Source organism: Dermacentor variabilis, chromosome 11 (genome assembly GCF_050947875.1).
Source record: "Dermacentor variabilis isolate Ectoservices chromosome 11, ASM5094787v1, whole genome shotgun sequence".
NCBI classification, from domain to species: Eukaryota; Metazoa; Arthropoda; class Arachnida; order Ixodida; family Ixodidae; genus Dermacentor; species Dermacentor variabilis.
In genome coordinates this window covers 86,206,505-86,223,856 of record NC_134578.1, presented here as the reverse complement: position 1 = coordinate 86,223,856, position 17,352 = coordinate 86,206,505, and the positions used below count along the sequence as shown (strand labels likewise).

General features: G+C 44.8%; 1 protein-coding gene across 1 annotated transcript in view; it reads right to left on the bottom strand.

Annotated features, from left to right (window-relative positions):
• LOC142564704 (transmembrane protein 45B-like) overlaps positions 1-15,245 on the bottom strand; it is a 33,494-nt gene extending 18,249 nt beyond the window's left edge. Inside the window, exon 1 of the mRNA XM_075675839.1 lies at positions 15,168-15,245. The gene's annotated coding sequence lies outside the window, so the exon portion shown is untranslated. The remainder of the gene's footprint in view (positions 1-15,167) is intronic.
• Positions 15,246-17,352: the final 2,107 nt, after the last annotated feature.

Here is a 17,352-nt window from a genome sequence, read left to right as displayed (position 1 = left end):
AATATTCATCTCATCTATAGTATCTAAAGCGCGCGTTGTTTCTTGCCTCTGCGTGTAGTAGTTAAGAGAGCCAGTGTAAGGGCGGAGAAGAGGGAAGGAAAAGAAAGCAAACTTGCAGCGCCGTGGTTTTAAGGCGCAACCGTGGTAGAGAAACGGAAAGGCGATATAAGCATGCGTGGCCATGATACGCACACGACAAACTGCCTTAAGGTATTTCGAATTGAGGGGTAGTTTCGTTAACAAACTATAACACGGCAATCAGCACTCGAATATAATTATAACCCTAATAATAATTGTAAATATTCATCTCATCTATAGTATCTAAAGCGCGCGTTGTTTCTTGCCTCTGCGTGTAGTAGTTAAGAGAGCCAGTGTAAGGGCGGAGAAGAGGGAAGGAAAAGAAAGCAAACTTGCAGCGCCGTGGTTTTAAGGCGCAACCGTGGTAGAGAAACGGAAAGGCGATATAAGCATGCGTGGCCATGATACGCACACGACAAACTGCCTTACAATATTTAGACTTGAGGGAAAGCTTCGTTAACAAACTATAACACGGCAATGAGCACTCGAATACGACGAGAGAAATAATTGAGACGTGGAAAATTCCCTCGAAATAAATCTGGTTTGCGAGACAAATGCTTGTATGTATTGAATCTCTTAAAAGATGAGGGGGGAAATATGCGCTCACCGAGAGGGCATCGTCCGCACGAGACCACCGCCAGGCTCCTTACGGGGATGTGGAGAGCTTCGCGGCCGGAACGAAGCCCCCCCTCTCCGCCGACCAGGCGTGGAAAACGCGCTTTCCGATCGCTCAAGGTTGCGTAGGAATGGTATAGTTCTAGCGTCTAGGAAAAGTTTTAACAGGTGCGAGGACGGCACGCATAGCGTGGGAAGCTAGCCGCCGGAATAGCTATCTTCGAGAGCTATTCTATATTATATTATATTATACTTCGGGAGCTATGCCTGATGCTTTTCTATATATATGTATTCATCTCATCTATGCGATCGCATGCGCGTGCTGTTTCTTTGTCTCTGCGTGTAGTAGTTAAGAGAGTCAGTTTAAGGGCGGAGAAGAGGGAAGGAAAGGAAAGCAAACTTGCAGCGCCGTGGTTTTAAAGCGCAACCGTGGTAGAGAAACGGAAAGGCGATATAAGCATTCGTGGCCATGATACGCACACGACAAACTGCCTTAAGGTATTTAGAATTGAGGGGTAGTTTCGTTAACAAACTATAACACGGCAATCAGCACTCGAATATAATTATAACCCTAATAATAATTGTAAATATTCATCTCATCTATAGTATCTAAAGCGCGCGTTGTTTCTTGCCTCTGCGTGTAGTAGTTAAGAGAGCCAGTGTAAGGGCGGAGAAGAGGGAAGGAAAAGAAAGCAAACTTGCAGCGCCGTGGTTTTAAGGCGCAACCGTGGTAGAGAAACGGAAAGGCGATATAAGCATGCGTGGCCATGATACGCACACGACAAACTGCCTTAAGGTATTTCGAATTGAGGGGTAGTTTCGTTAACAAACTATAACACGGCAATCAGCACTCGAATATAATTATAACCCTAATAATAATTGTAAATATTCATCTCATCTATAGTATCTAAAGCGCGCGTTGTTTCTTGCCTCTGCGTGTAGTAGTTAAGAGAGCCAGTGTAAGGGCGGAGAAGAGGGAAGGAAAAGAAAGCAAACTTGCAGCGCCGTGGTTTTAAGGCGCAACCGTGGTAGAGAAACGGAAAGGCGATATAAGCATGCGTGGCCATGATACGCACACGACAAACTGCCTTACAATATTTAGACTTGAGGGAAAGCTTCGTTAACAAACTATAACACGGCAATGAGCACTCGAATACGACGAGAGAAATAATTGAGACGTGGAAAATTCCCTCGAAATAAATCTGGTTTGCGAGACAAATGCTTGTATGTATTGAATCTCTTAAAAGATGAGGGGGGAAATATGCGCTCACCGAGAGGGCATCGTCCGCACGAGACCACCGCCAGGCTCCTTACGGGGATGTGGAGAGCTTCGCGGCCGGAACGAAGCCCCCCCTCTCCGCCGACCAGGCGTGGAAAACGCGCTTTCCGATCGCTCAAGGTTGCGTAGGAATGGTATAGTTCTAGCGTCTAGGAAAAGTTTTAACAGGTGCGAGGACGGCACGCATAGCGTGGGAAGCTAGCCGCCGGAATAGCTATCTTCGAGAGCTATTCTATATTATATTATATTATACTTCGGGAGCTATGACTGATGCTTTTCTATATATATGTATTCATCTCATCTATGCGATCGCATGCGCGTGGTGTTTCTTTGTCTCTGCGTGTAGTAGTTAAGAGAGTCAGTTTAAGGGCGGAGAAGAGGGAAGGAAAGGAAAGCAAACTTGCAGCGCCGTGGTTTTAAAGCGCAACCGTGGTAGAGAAACGGAAAGGCGATATAAGCATTCGTGGCCATGATACGCACACGACAAACTGCCTTAAGGTATTTAGAATTGAGGGGTAGTTTCGTTAACAAACTATAACACGGCAATCAGCACTCGAATATAATTATAACCCTAATAATAATTGTAAATATTCATCTCATCTATAGTATCTAAAGCGCGCGTTGTTTCTTGCCTCTGCGTGTAGTAGTTAAGAGAGCCAGTGTAAGGGCGGAGAAGAGGGAAGGAAAAGAAAGCAAACTTGCAGCGCCGTGGTTTTAAGGCGCAACCGTGGTAGAGAAACGGAAAGGCGATATAAGCATGCGTGGCCATGATACGCACACGACAAACTGCCTTAAGGTATTTCGAATTGAGGGGTAGTTTCGTTAACAAACTATAACACGGCAATCAGCACTCGAATATAATTATAACCCTAATAATAATTGTAAATATTCATCTCATCTATAGTATCTAAAGCGCGCGTTGTTTCTTGCCTCTGCGTGTAGTAGTTAAGAGAGCCAGTGTAAGGGCGGAGAAGAGGGAAGGAAAAGAAAGCAAACTTGCAGCGCCGTGGTTTTAAGGCGCAACCGTGGTAGAGAAACGGAAAGGCGATATAAGCATGCGTGGCCATGATACGCACACGACAAACTGCCTTACAATATTTAGACTTGAGGGAAAGCTTCGTTAACAAACTATAACACGGCAATGAGCACTCGAATACGACGAGAGAAATAATTGAGACGTGGAAAATTCCCTCGAAATAAATCTGGTTTGCGAGACAAATGCTTGTATGTATTGAATCTCTTAAAAGATGAGGGGGGAAATATGCGCTCACCGAGAGGGCATCGTCCGCACGAGACCACCGCCAGGCTCCTTACGGGGATGTGGAGAGCTTCGCGGCCGGAACGAAGCCCCCCCTCTCCGCCGACCAGGCGTGGAAAACGCGCTTTCCGATCGCTCAAGGTTGCGTAGGAATGGTATAGTTCTAGCGTCTAGGAAAAGTTTTAACAGGTGCGAGGACGGCACGCATAGCGTGGGAAGCTAGCCGCCGGAATAGCTATCTTCGAGAGCTATTCTATATTATATTATATTATACTTCGGGAGCTATGACTGATGCTTTTCTATATATATGTATTCATCTCATCTATGCGATCGCATGCGCGTGCTGTTTCTTTGTCTCTGCGTGTAGTAGTTAAGAGAGTCAGTTTAAGGGCGGAGAAGAGGGAAGGAAAGGAAAGCAAACTTGCAGCGCCGTGGTTTTAAAGCGCAACCGTGGTAGAGAAACGGAAAGGCGATATAAGCATTCGTGGCCATGATACGCACACGACAAACTGCCTTAAGGTATTTAGAATTGAGGGGTAGTTTCGTTAACAAACTATAACACGGCAATCAGCACTCGAATATAATTATAACCCTAATAATAATTGTAAATATTCATCTCATCTATAGTATCTAAAGCGCGCGTTGTTTCTTGCCTCTGCGTGTAGTAGTTAAGAGAGCCAGTGTAAGGGCGGAGAAGAGGGAAGGAAAAGAAAGCAAACTTGCAGCGCCGTGGTTTTAAGGCGCAACCGTGGTAGAGAAACGGAAAGGCGATATAAGCATGCGTGGCCATGATACGCACACGACAAACTGCCTTAAGGTATTTCGAATTGAGGGGTAGTTTCGTTAACAAACTATAACACGGCAATCAGCACTCGAATATAATTATAACCCTAATAATAATTGTAAATATTCATCTCATCTATAGTATCTAAAGCGCGCGTTGTTTCTTGCCTCTGCGTGTAGTAGTTAAGAGAGCCAGTGTAAGGGCGGAGAAGAGGGAAGGAAAAGAAAGCAAACTTGCAGCGCCGTGGTTTTAAGGCGCAACCGTGGTAGAGAAACGGAAAGGCGATATAAGCATGCGTGGCCATGATACGCACACGACAAACTGCCTTACAATATTTAGACTTGAGGGAAAGCTTCGTTAACAAACTATAACACGGCAATGAGCACTCGAATACGACGAGAGAAATAATTGAGACGTGGAAAATTCCCTCGAAATAAATCTGGTTTGCGAGACAAATGCTTGTATGTATTGAATCTCTTAAAAGATGAGGGGGGAAATATGCGCTCACCGAGAGGGCATCGTCCGCACGAGACCACCGCCAGGCTCCTTACGGGGATGTGGAGAGCTTCGCGGCCGGAACGAAGCCCCCCCTCTCCGCCGACCAGGCGTGGAAAACGCGCTTTCCGATCGCTCAAGGTTGCGTAGGAATGGTATAGTTCTAGCGTCTAGGAAAAGTTTTAACAGGTGCGAGGACGGCACGCATAGCGTGGGAAGCTAGCCGCCGGAATAGCTATCTTCGAGAGCTATTCTATATTATATTATATTATACTTCGGGAGCTATGACTGATGCTTTTCTATATATATGTATTCATCTCATCTATGCGATCGCATGCGCGTGCTGTTTCTTTGTCTCTGCGTGTAGTAGTTAAGAGAGTCAGTTTAAGGGCGGAGAAGAGGGAAGGAAAGGAAAGCAAACTTGCAGCGCCGTGGTTTTAAAGCGCAACCGTGGTAGAGAAACGGAAAGGCGATATAAGCATTCGTGGCCATGATACGCACACGACAAACTGCCTTAAGGTATTTAGAATTGAGGGGTAGTTTCGTTAACAAACTATAACACGGCAATCAGCACTCGAATATAATTATAACCCTAATAATAATTGTAAATATTCATCTCATCTATAGTATCTAAAGCGCGCGTTGTTTCTTGCCTCTGCGTGTAGTAGTTAAGAGAGCCAGTGTAAGGGCGGAGAAGAGGGAAGGAAAAGAAAGCAAACTTGCAGCGCCGTGGTTTTAAGGCGCAACCGTGGTAGAGAAACGGAAAGGCGATATAAGCATGCGTGGCCATGATACGCACACGACAAACTGCCTTAAGGTATTTCGAATTGAGGGGTAGTTTCGTTAACAAACTATAACACGGCAATCAGCACTCGAATATAATTATAACCCTAATAATAATTGTAAATATTCATCTCATCTATAGTATCTAAAGCGCGCGTTGTTTCTTGCCTCTGCGTGTAGTAGTTAAGAGAGCCAGTGTAAGGGCGGAGAAGAGGGAAGGAAAAGAAAGCAAACTTGCAGCGCCGTGGTTTTAAGGCGCAACCGTGGTAGAGAAACGGAAAGGCGATATAAGCATGCGTGGCCATGATACGCACACGACAAACTGCCTTACAATATTTAGACTTGAGGGAAAGCTTCGTTAACAAACTATAACACGGCAATGAGCACTCGAATACGACGAGAGAAATAATTGAGACGTGGAAAATTCCCTCGAAATAAATCTGGTTTGCGAGACAAATGCTTGTATGTATTGAATCTCTTAAAAGATGAGGGGGGAAATATGCGCTCACCGAGAGGGCATCGTCCGCACGAGACCACCGCCAGGCTCCTTACGGGGATGTGGAGAGCTTCGCGGCCGGAACGAAGCCCCCCCTCTCCGCCGACCAGGCGTGGAAAACGCGCTTTCCGATCGCTCAAGGTTGCGTAGGAATGGTATAGTTCTAGCGTCTAGGAAAAGTTTTAACAGGTGCGAGGACGGCACGCATAGCGTGGGAAGCTAGCCGCCGGAATAGCTATCTTCGAGAGCTATTCTATATTATATTATATTATACTTCGGGAGCTATGACTGATGCTTTTCTATATATATGTATTCATCTCATCTATGCGATCGCATGCGCGTGCTGTTTCTTTGTCTCTGCGTGTAGTAGTTAAGAGAGTCAGTTTAAGGGCGGAGAAGAGGGAAGGAAAGGAAAGCAAACTTGCAGCGCCGTGGTTTTAAAGCGCAACCGTGGTAGAGAAACGGAAAGGCGATATAAGCATTCGTGGCCATGATACGCACACGACAAACTGCCTTAAGGTATTTAGAATTGAGGGGTAGTTTCGTTAACAAACTATAACACGGCAATCAGCACTCGAATATAATTATAACCCTAATAATAATTGTAAATATTCATCTCATCTATAGTATCTAAAGCGCGCGTTGTTTCTTGCCTCTGCGTGTAGTAGTTAAGAGAGCCAGTGTAAGGGCGGAGAAGAGGGAAGGAAAAGAAAGCAAACTTGCAGCGCCGTGGTTTTAAGGCGCAACCGTGGTAGAGAAACGGAAAGGCGATATAAGCATGCGTGGCCATGATACGCACACGACAAACTGCCTTAAGGTATTTCGAATTGAGGGGTAGTTTCGTTAACAAACTATAACACGGCAATCAGCACTCGAATATAATTATAACCCTAATAATAATTGTAAATATTCATCTCATCTATAGTATCTAAAGCGCGCGTTGTTTCTTGCCTCTGCGTGTAGTAGTTAAGAGAGCCAGTGTAAGGGCGGAGAAGAGGGAAGGAAAAGAAAGCAAACTTGCAGCGCCGTGGTTTTAAGGCGCAACCGTGGTAGAGAAACGGAAAGGCGATATAAGCATGCGTGGCCATGATACGCACACGACAAACTGCCTTACAATATTTAGACTTGAGGGAAAGCTTCGTTAACAAACTATAACACGGCAATGAGCACTCGAATACGACGAGAGAAATAATTGAGACGTGGAAAATTCCCTCGAAATAAATCTGGTTTGCGAGACAAATGCTTGTATGTATTGAATCTCTTAAAAGATGAGGGGGGAAATATGCGCTCACCGAGAGGGCATCGTCCGCACGAGACCACCGCCAGGCTCCTTACGGGGATGTGGAGAGCTTCGCGGCCGGAACGAAGCCCCCCCTCTCCGCCGACCAGGCGTGGAAAACGCGCTTTCCGATCGCTCAAGGTTGCGTAGGAATGGTATAGTTCTAGCGTCTAGGAAAAGTTTTAACAGGTGCGAGGACGGCACGCATAGCGTGGGAAGCTAGCCGCCGGAATAGCTATCTTCGAGAGCTATTCTATATTATATTATATTATACTTCGGGAGCTATGACTGATGCTTTTCTATATATATGTATTCATCTCATCTATGCGATCGCATGCGCGTGCTGTTTCTTTGTCTCTGCGTGTAGTAGTTAAGAGAGTCAGTTTAAGGGCGGAGAAGAGGGAAGGAAAGGAAAGCAAACTTGCAGCGCCGTGGTTTTAAAGCGCAACCGTGGTAGAGAAACGGAAAGGCGATATAAGCATTCGTGGCCATGATACGCACACGACAAACTGCCTTAAGGTATTTAGAATTGAGGGGTAGTTTCGTTAACAAACTATAACACGGCAATCAGCACTCGAATATAATTATAACCCTAATAATAATTGTAAATATTCATCTCATCTATAGTATCTAAAGCGCGCGTTGTTTCTTGCCTCTGCGTTTAGTAGTTAAGAGAGCCAGTGTAAGGGCGGAGAAGAGGGAAGGAAAAGAAAGCAAACTTGCAGCGCCGTGGTTTTAAGGCGCAACCGTGGTAGAGAAACGGAAAGGCGATATAAGCATGCGTGGCCATGATACGCACACGACAAACTGCCTTAAGGTATTTCGAATTGAGGGGTAGTTTCGTTAACAAACTATAACACGGCAATCAGCACTCGAATATAATTATAACCCTAATAATAATTGTAAATATTCATCTCATCTATAGTATCTAAAGCGCGCGTTGTTTCTTGCCTCTGCGTGTAGTAGTTAAGAGAGCCAGTGTAAGGGCGGAGAAGAGGGAAGGAAAAGAAAGCAAACTTGCAGCGCCGTGGTTTTAAGGCGCAACCGTGGTAGAGAAACGGAAAGGCGATATAAGCATGCGTGGCCATGATACGCACACGACAAACTGCCTTACAATATTTAGACTTGAGGGAAAGCTTCGTTAACAAACTATAACACGGCAATGAGCACTCGAATACGACGAGAGAAATAATTGAGACGTGGAAAATTCCCTCGAAATAAATCTGGTTTGCGAGACAAATGCTTGTATGTATTGAATCTCTTAAAAGATGAGGGGGGAAATATGCGCTCACCGAGAGGGCATCGTCCGCACGAGACCACCGCCAGGCTCCTTACGGGGATGTGGAGAGCTTCGCGGCCGGAACGAAGCCCCCCCTCTCCGCCGACCAGGCGTGGAAAACGCGCTTTCCGATCGCTCAAGGTTGCGTAGGAATGGTATAGTTCTAGCGTCTAGGAAAAGTTTTAACAGGTGCGAGGACGGCACGCATAGCGTGGGAAGCTAGCCGCCGGAATAGCTATCTTCGAGAGCTATTCTATATTATATTATATTATACTTCGGGAGCTATGACTGATGCTTTTCTATATATATGTATTCATCTCATCTATGCGATCGCATGCGCGTGCTGTTTCTTTGTCTCTGCGTGTAGTAGTTAAGAGAGTCAGTTTAAGGGCGGAGAAGAGGGAAGGAAAGGAAAGCAAACTTGCAGCGCCGTGGTTTTAAAGCGCAACCGTGGTAGAGAAACGGAAAGGCGATATAAGCATTCGTGGCCATGATACGCACACGACAAACTGCCTTAAGGTATTTAGAATTGAGGGGTAGTTTCGTTAACAAACTATAACACGGCAATCAGCACTCGAATATAATTATAACCCTAATAATAATTGTAAATATTCATCTCATCTATAGTATCTAAAGCGCGCGTTGTTTCTTGCCTCTGCGTGTAGTAGTTAAGAGAGCCAGTGTAAGGGCGGAGAAGAGGGAAGGAAAAGAAAGCAAACTTGCAGCGCCGTGGTTTTAAGGCGCAACCGTGGTAGAGAAACGGAAAGGCGATATAAGCATGCGTGGCCATGATACGCACACGACAAACTGCCTTAAGGTATTTCGAATTGAGGGGTAGTTTCGTTAACAAACTATAACACGGCAATCAGCACTCGAATATAATTATAACCCTAATAATAATTGTAAATATTCATCTCATCTATAGTATCTAAAGCGCGCGTTGTTTCTTGCCTCTGCGTGTAGTAGTTAAGAGAGCCAGTGTAAGGGCGGAGAAGAGGGAAGGAAAAGAAAGCAAACTTGCAGCGCCGTGGTTTTAAGGCGCAACCGTGGTAGAGAAACGGAAAGGCGATATAAGCATGCGTGGCCATGATACGCACACGACAAACTGCCTTACAATATTTAGACTTGAGGGAAAGCTTCGTTAACAAACTATAACACGGCAATGAGCACTCGAATACGACGAGAGAAATAATTGAGACGTGGAAAATTCCCTCGAAATAAATCTGGTTTGCGAGACAAATGCTTGTATGTATTGAATCTCTTAAAAGATGAGGGGGGAAATATGCGCTCACCGAGAGGGCATCGTCCGCACGAGACCACCGCCAGGCTCCTTACGGGGATGTGGAGAGCTTCGCGGCCGGAACGAAGCCCCCCCTCTCCGCCGACCAGGCGTGGAAAACGCGCTTTCCGATCGCTCAAGGTTGCGTAGGAATGGTATAGTTCTAGCGTCTAGGAAAAGTTTTAACAGGTGCGAGGACGGCACGCATAGCGTGGGAAGCTAGCCGCCGGAATAGCTATCTTCGAGAGCTATTCTATATTATATTATATTATACTTCGGGAGCTATGACTGATGCTTTTCTATATATATGTATTCATCTCATCTATGCGATCGCATGCGCGTGCTGTTTCTTTGTCTCTGCGTGTAGTAGTTAAGAGAGTCAGTTTAAGGGCGGAGAAGAGGGAAGGAAAGGAAAGCAAACTTGCAGCGCCGTGGTTTTAAAGCGCAACCGTGGTAGAGAAACGGAAAGGCGATATAAGCATTCGTGGCCATGATACGCACACGACAAACTGCCTTAAGGTATTTAGAATTGAGGGGTAGTTTCGTTAACAAACTATAACACGGCAATCAGCACTCGAATATAATTATAACCCTAATAATAATTGTAAATATTCATCTCATCTATAGTATCTAAAGCGCGCGTTGTTTCTTGCCTCTGCGTGTAGTAGTTAAGAGAGCCAGTGTAAGGGCGGAGAAGAGGGAAGGAAAAGAAAGCAAACTTGCAGCGCCGTGGTTTTAAGGCGCAACCGTGGTAGAGAAACGGAAAGGCGATATAAGCATGCGTGGCCATGATACGCACACGACAAACTGCCTTAAGGTATTTCGAATTGAGGGGTAGTTTCGTTAACAAACTATAACACGGCAATCAGCACTCGAATATAATTATAACCCTAATAATAATTGTAAATATTCATCTCATCTATAGTATCTAAAGCGCGCGTTGTTTCTTGCCTCTGCGTGTAGTAGTTAAGAGAGCCAGTGTAAGGGCGGAGAAGAGGGAAGGAAAAGAAAGCAAACTTGCAGCGCCGTGGTTTTAAGGCGCAACCGTGGTAGAGAAACGGAAAGGCGATATAAGCATGCGTGGCCATGATACGCACACGACAAACTGCCTTACAATATTTAGACTTGAGGGAAAGCTTCGTTAACAAACTATAACACGGCAATGAGCACTCGAATACGACGAGAGAAATAATTGAGACGTGGAAAATTCCCTCGAAATAAATCTGGTTTGCGAGACAAATGCTTGTATGTATTGAATCTCTTAAAAGATGAGGGGGGAAATATGCGCTCACCGAGAGGGCATCGTCCGCACGAGACCACCGCCAGGCTCCTTACGGGGATGTGGAGAGCTTCGCGGCCGGAACGAAGCCCCCCCTCTCCGCCGACCAGGCGTGGAAAACGCGCTTTCCGATCGCTCAAGGTTGCGTAGGAATGGTATAGTTCTAGCGTCTAGGAAAAGTTTTAACAGGTGCGAGGACGGCACGCATAGCGTGGGAAGCTAGCCGCCGGAATAGCTATCTTCGAGAGCTATTCTATATTATATTATATTATACTTCGGGAGCTATGACTGATGCTTTTCTATATATATGTATTCATCTCATCTATGCGATCGCATGCGCGTGCTGTTTCTTTGTCTCTGCGTGTAGTAGTTAAGAGAGTCAGTTTAAGGGCGGAGAAGAGGGAAGGAAAGGAAAGCAAACTTGCAGCGCCGTGGTTTTAAAGCGCAACCGTGGTAGAGAAACGGAAAGGCGATATAAGCATTCGTGGCCATGATACGCACACGACAAACTGCCTTAAGGTATTTAGAATTGAGGGGTAGTTTCGTTAACAAACTATAACACGGCAATCAGCACTCGAATATAATTATAACCCTAATAATAATTGTAAATATTCATCTTATCTATAGTATCTAAAGCGCGCGTTGTTTCTTGCCTCTGCGTGTAGTAGTTAAGAGAGCCAGTGTAAGGGCGGAGAAGAGGGAAGGAAAAGAAAGCAAACTTGCAGCGCCGTGGTTTTAAGGCGCAACCGTGGTAGAGAAACGGAAAGGCGATATAAGCATGCGTGGCCATGATACGCACACGACAAACTGCCTTAAGGTATTTCGAATTGAGGGGTAGTTTCGTTAACAAACTATAACACGGCAATCAGCACTCGAATATAATTATAACCCTAATAATAATTGTAAATATTCATCTCATCTATAGTATCTAAAGCGCGCGTTGTTTCTTGCCTCTGCGTGTAGTAGTTAAGAGAGCCAGTGTAAGGGCGGAGAAGAGGGAAGGAAAAGAAAGCAAACTTGCAGCGCCGTGGTTTTAAGGCGCAACCGTGGTAGAGAAACGGAAAGGCGATATAAGCATGCGTGGCCATGATACGCACACGACAAACTGCCTTACAATATTTAGACTTGAGGGAAAGCTTCGTTAACAAACTATAACACGGCAATGAGCACTCGAATACGACGAGAGAAATAATTGAGACGTGGAAAATTCCCTCGAAATAAATCTGGTTTGCGAGACAAATGCTTGTATGTATTGAATCTCTTAAAAGATGAGGGGGGAAATATGCGCTCACCGAGAGGGCATCGTCCGCACGAGACCACCGCCAGGCTCCTTACGGGGATGTGGAGAGCTTCGCGGCCGGAACGAAGCCCCCCCTCTCCGCCGACCAGGCGTGGAAAACGCGCTTTCCGATCGCTCAAGGTTGCGTAGGAATGGTATAGTTCTAGCGTCTAGGAAATGTTTTAACAGGTGCGAGGACGGCACGCATAGCGTGGGAAGCTAGCCGCCGGAATAGCTATCCTCGAGAGCTATTCTATATTATATTATATTATACTTCGGGAGCTATGACTGATGCTTTTCTATATATATGTATTCATCTCATCTATGCGATCGCATGCGCGTGCTGTTTCTTTGTCTCTGCGTTTAGTAGTTAAGAGAGTCAGTTTAAGGGCGGAGAAGAGGGAAGGAAAGGAAAGCAAACTTGCAGCGCCGTGGTTTTAAAGCGCAACCGTGGTAGAGAAACGGAAAGGCGATATAAGCATTCGTGGCCATGATACGCACACGACAAACTGCCTTAAGGTATTTAGAATTGAGGGGTAGTTTCGTTAACAAACTATAACACGGCAATCAGCACTCGAATATAATTATAACCCTAATAATAATTGTAAATATTCATCTCATCTATAGTATCTAGATGAGATGAATATTTACAATTATTATTAGGGTTATAATTATATTCGAGTGCTGATTGCCGTGTTATAGTTTGTTAACGAAACTACCCCTCAATTCTAAATACCTTAAGGCAGTTTGTCGTGTGCGTATCATGGCCACGAATGCTTATATCGCCTTTCCGTTTCTCTACCACGGTTGCGCTTTAAAACCACGGCGCTGCAAGTTTGCTTTCCTTTCCTTCCCTCTTCTCCGCCCTTAAACTGACTCTCTTAACTACTAAACGCAGAGACAAAGAAACAGCACGCGCATGCGATCGCATAGATGAGATGAATACATATATATAGAAAAGCATCAGTCATAGCTCCCGAAGTATAATATAATATAATATATATATATATATATATATATATATATAATGTATATATATATATATATTTTTTTTTTTTCATTTAAGAGTGCCGAACCAGGTTAGGCTCACATTTTTAGATTGCATCTTTTTCGGGATAGGCATAGGTTATTAGATTGCACTATCTTCACGATCATTCCACGAAAACGGCTAGGTAGATATTCGGAAAGAAAACTGATCGGACAATGCCAAAAATGCTATTCGCACTAAAACAAACAAATGGCTTTCAATGACATCATTTCATTCGCTAATACTTACAACTTCTCAGTTCTCAGTAAAAATGTATACATTTTTTAAATTGTTATTTCGGACCTAAAACACGATTCTGCCTCATCAGGTGCGTAGTGCAGCTGGTGGACACAACTTATGCATCAGATTATATGATCTGATAGACATTTAACAAGATTTCGATTGTTAAGCTTCAAAGTATTCCTATTAAAGGGAAAGAAAAATTCAGTATGACAGCCAGGAGCAATGACGCTGTACTTCCATTACAGGAATTCTGAACTCTTCTTACTTTTGCAATTGCAACAGGTTGCTTCACTAGCATAATTAGAAAGCCAATAAGTCATACTTTATTCATTTGATATTCGAACATTGTGTGATATCGTGCTAATCATATGTCTCTCTTAAGTTACCTCACCTCAAGGGGTTCAATTGCACCATAGGAGGCTGATGGTTTTTGACAAATATTTCTAAACGAACAAGTTATCGGCCACCTCACTCTAAACCTTTAAACCCCGTTTACATACTAGCGTTAGTGGCGTGTTCAACAGCGTCTATATCATTGATCAACACAATATGTCCCAGAAAGATTTTCGAGCACAGTTTTATACACTTCTCTAGCAGCTCTTGAATACTTGTCTAAGGTGTTCATTCTAGCTACAAGGCGAAACACGTCTTTGCCATTCTTAAAAGCAATGTGCGCTTTCCCTGCCATATTTCAACACAAATAAAAGAATTCCTCGCCTCTACACCGCCATTCAGCTACGCGTTCGTCATTACTTTTCATTAGGGCGCAAGAAGCATCGGAGTACGAGGAACACCAGAGGATCTTAACCACAGAGGGTGCGCAGCAACAAGATATTGCCGCTCTACGGAAAGCAATACTGGTGAAATGTATTTTATACGGCGAAAATTGCGTTCTTCAAGAGAAACTACCCTGTGATGCATAATAAAGACATTCCTATAGCTGATTCGGAATAAACTAACCGCCCCAACTCAAACATACGCAAAGGAAAGTCATTGTAGAAAATATAAGATTACCATGTTTGAGGTGCAGTTTCTTATATATTTACAACAGGACACATATAAGGCACCTGGTATGCCTGACCGAGTTCGTGCAGTATTCCAATGAAGACGCGAAAAAAAAAATCCGTAATGATTCGCAGCGGATATAAAATGTGTTACTGCCCACAAGTCAGATGAACTTAAAGGACTGTACCAAGAAAATACGAAGCTTATTCATTCCACCATAAAATGCGCAGTTTCAGAAAAGCTAACTTTATTTCACAACATAGTACCACTGTAAATGTCCGTCTATAAAGCCCCATTTTCGACGATGGCTAGTCAAAGCACAAACCAAACACACACTCTGGCTTGTATACACAATATGCAATCTCCATCTGATGTGAGACTCTCGTGTATAGAGGCCGCGTTATCGTGCGAAATCGGAAGTAATTCTTTTCGCGAAGTACTACTAAGCACCTACACATAGAAGTACCTGCGCTCATATCTGCCTTTACCAGCAAAAGTACTGCAATCCGAATGTTAAATCTGCTGATGCGAAGCTGCAGAATGCCTTTTTGTTTTGATAGCCATAGCGGAGGCTCCAAAATATTTTTGCTCCTGGAAAGTATGTTCTTACCCTAAACTATGAACTACGTATGACATATCATACGTTATCGTAAATATAAACAGAGAAATCAGAACAGTGAAGTCCCCGATGCCAGAAATGCCGTGATACCTGTTTGCCCCTAGGGGTGACGCGCCAGCACCTTCGGACGGTTCTGCAGCAGGTGACTCGGCAAATGCCGCACGCCGTCTGCAGAATCATTCATCGCTGCACGGCGGAAGGAACACCTGCCAAAATAACTTTTTTTTTTCTGGGTATGCTGACCAAACATATGCTTCCATAGAGCTTCTCCACTTTTTTGAACGTGCGAGTATTTTTTTTTTCCTTGCGTTCCTGCCACGTCGGCCTGTATACATAAGGTCAGATGCGTCGTTAACACATGTGAAATAACGACGATAAGCGTCGCATCGAGGTCCGAGAATTACTCCTCCTACCCTACTTTATCGCGTCAACTGGAAAGGACAAGTGGAAGTTGCCCCTGAGTTCTTTTGTTTAACTTATTCTCCAAATCTCGCGTTGCCGCTCTTGCCTGATGGGATCTCTGTAGGAGCTCGGTACTTATTTCTATAACGTGGCGCAACAGGAAAAGCAGTGGGTATCCCGTCTACCTTGTTTAGCACTTAAAGATGACGTCAATCGCTTGGCGATAGACGCGCGCCAAAAGGGTTTACGCGTCCTATGATCCACTCGTGACAGCATCTTTTGATACCACTTTGCTAATGTCGCTCTCTGTTGTGCCAGGTTACGGCAGTGCGGTTAGGCCAATTTCCTGCTTCCGATGCCTCTGTGAACTCGCCTGTGCTCTCAATCTCTGGTTTTTAGCACGTGTACCACTAATTGCACCGCAGGTAGCGTGCTAAATGAAAATTCGAATTTTAATTCACGATAGGCCACTTTCCCGAATACCTCTACTCAAAATTTATTTAGAGATCTCATCAACCTCCATTCAATACATGTAAGCTTCGTATTAGAAGTATACTCCCCCTCCCCTACCCCTTTTTTTTTTTGCATTCTGTCAATCGATTTCGCTCACCGAGGAAAAGCCTTTACAAGGATCCTTTTCGCCAGGTTGGATGATGCATTAGTGCTCGAGTTGTCTTCTGCCTCGAGGTCTCGACACTAAATTGCAGCCATAGCAACGTGCGTGATACGCTGCGTAATTTTCCACGCGGGACATCATGAGTACCATGCATTTGCATTTCTTTTTTTTTCCGCATCAATGTTATGTAGTTCTTTATAAACACCTTGAATTTCGCGTTACACTCAAAAATAGTCACTTTAGTACACCGCAGAATCATCGTAACCCCTATGTTTTTTTTATGGCTAAACCGGTTTACGGCTAGATGTCCCACAACGTTCAAGTATTACGATGCACCAGAAACAATGTCCTGGGTAGGCATAGTGGTGCCTATACGCTGCCCGTTTAAGCTCAAGCTTTCAGCAATTCCTGCCGCGTTCGCCTGCGAAGTGAATTGCGATAGACTTTCGGCGTCTCTTTGCTTCACCTTGGCTGCAGACTGTCGCGGCATTTCGCCGGCTTCCGTAATATTGGCTTTTTACCACTAGAGCTAATGGACAAGGCATGAAGGCGGATCAGTCTCGATCGTGACACACAGGCGGCTCGTCAGATTGGCTTGGCGTGGCTTCGGACAGCAGGCGCAAGCATGCGCTCTCCCTTTGCTACTAGCAGCAGCTAGCGCAAGCGAATAATATATTTATTCGTGCATCGAGAGGCCGGGACGCATTAAAACGCGTAAATGAGCAGGCACAAAACTCGGGAACCATCTTCATCCTTTCATTCTCTCGACTCTCACGGCTCGAGGGAGCTGGTGTCTTGAGAGGGAGAGAGAGAGAGAGAGACAGAGAGAGAAAACATTTATTTGGGCCATCGAGGTCGTTGCTCTTGAGGCAGAGCGGGTGGTGTCCTCATTCCAGAACTCCACTGGCCATGGTTGCTCGACGTACTTGTTGGACGAGAGCTTCTTGTCCCGCCAGGGTATCGCCGGTCAGCTGTCCCTTCCGCCGCTCAAATGGCGTCCTAGTCTTTTTTAAGTGTTGAGGTTTGCCCCTGCACCCCCACGAGATGTGAAAGAGCGTAGGGTGTGTGTCGGCGCACCCTACTGCTGTCACGATCTACTAAATCGAGTTCGTAAAATGTATATATCCCCTTGCTGCAAAACATTCTTTTATAAACTTCATAGTGAAACCATACCGGTAAAAACATGGCTACAGAAACAGGGTATCTTTGTCTCTTCTGTTAACTGTCGCCTTTGTGACGTGCCAGAGACGATTGAAC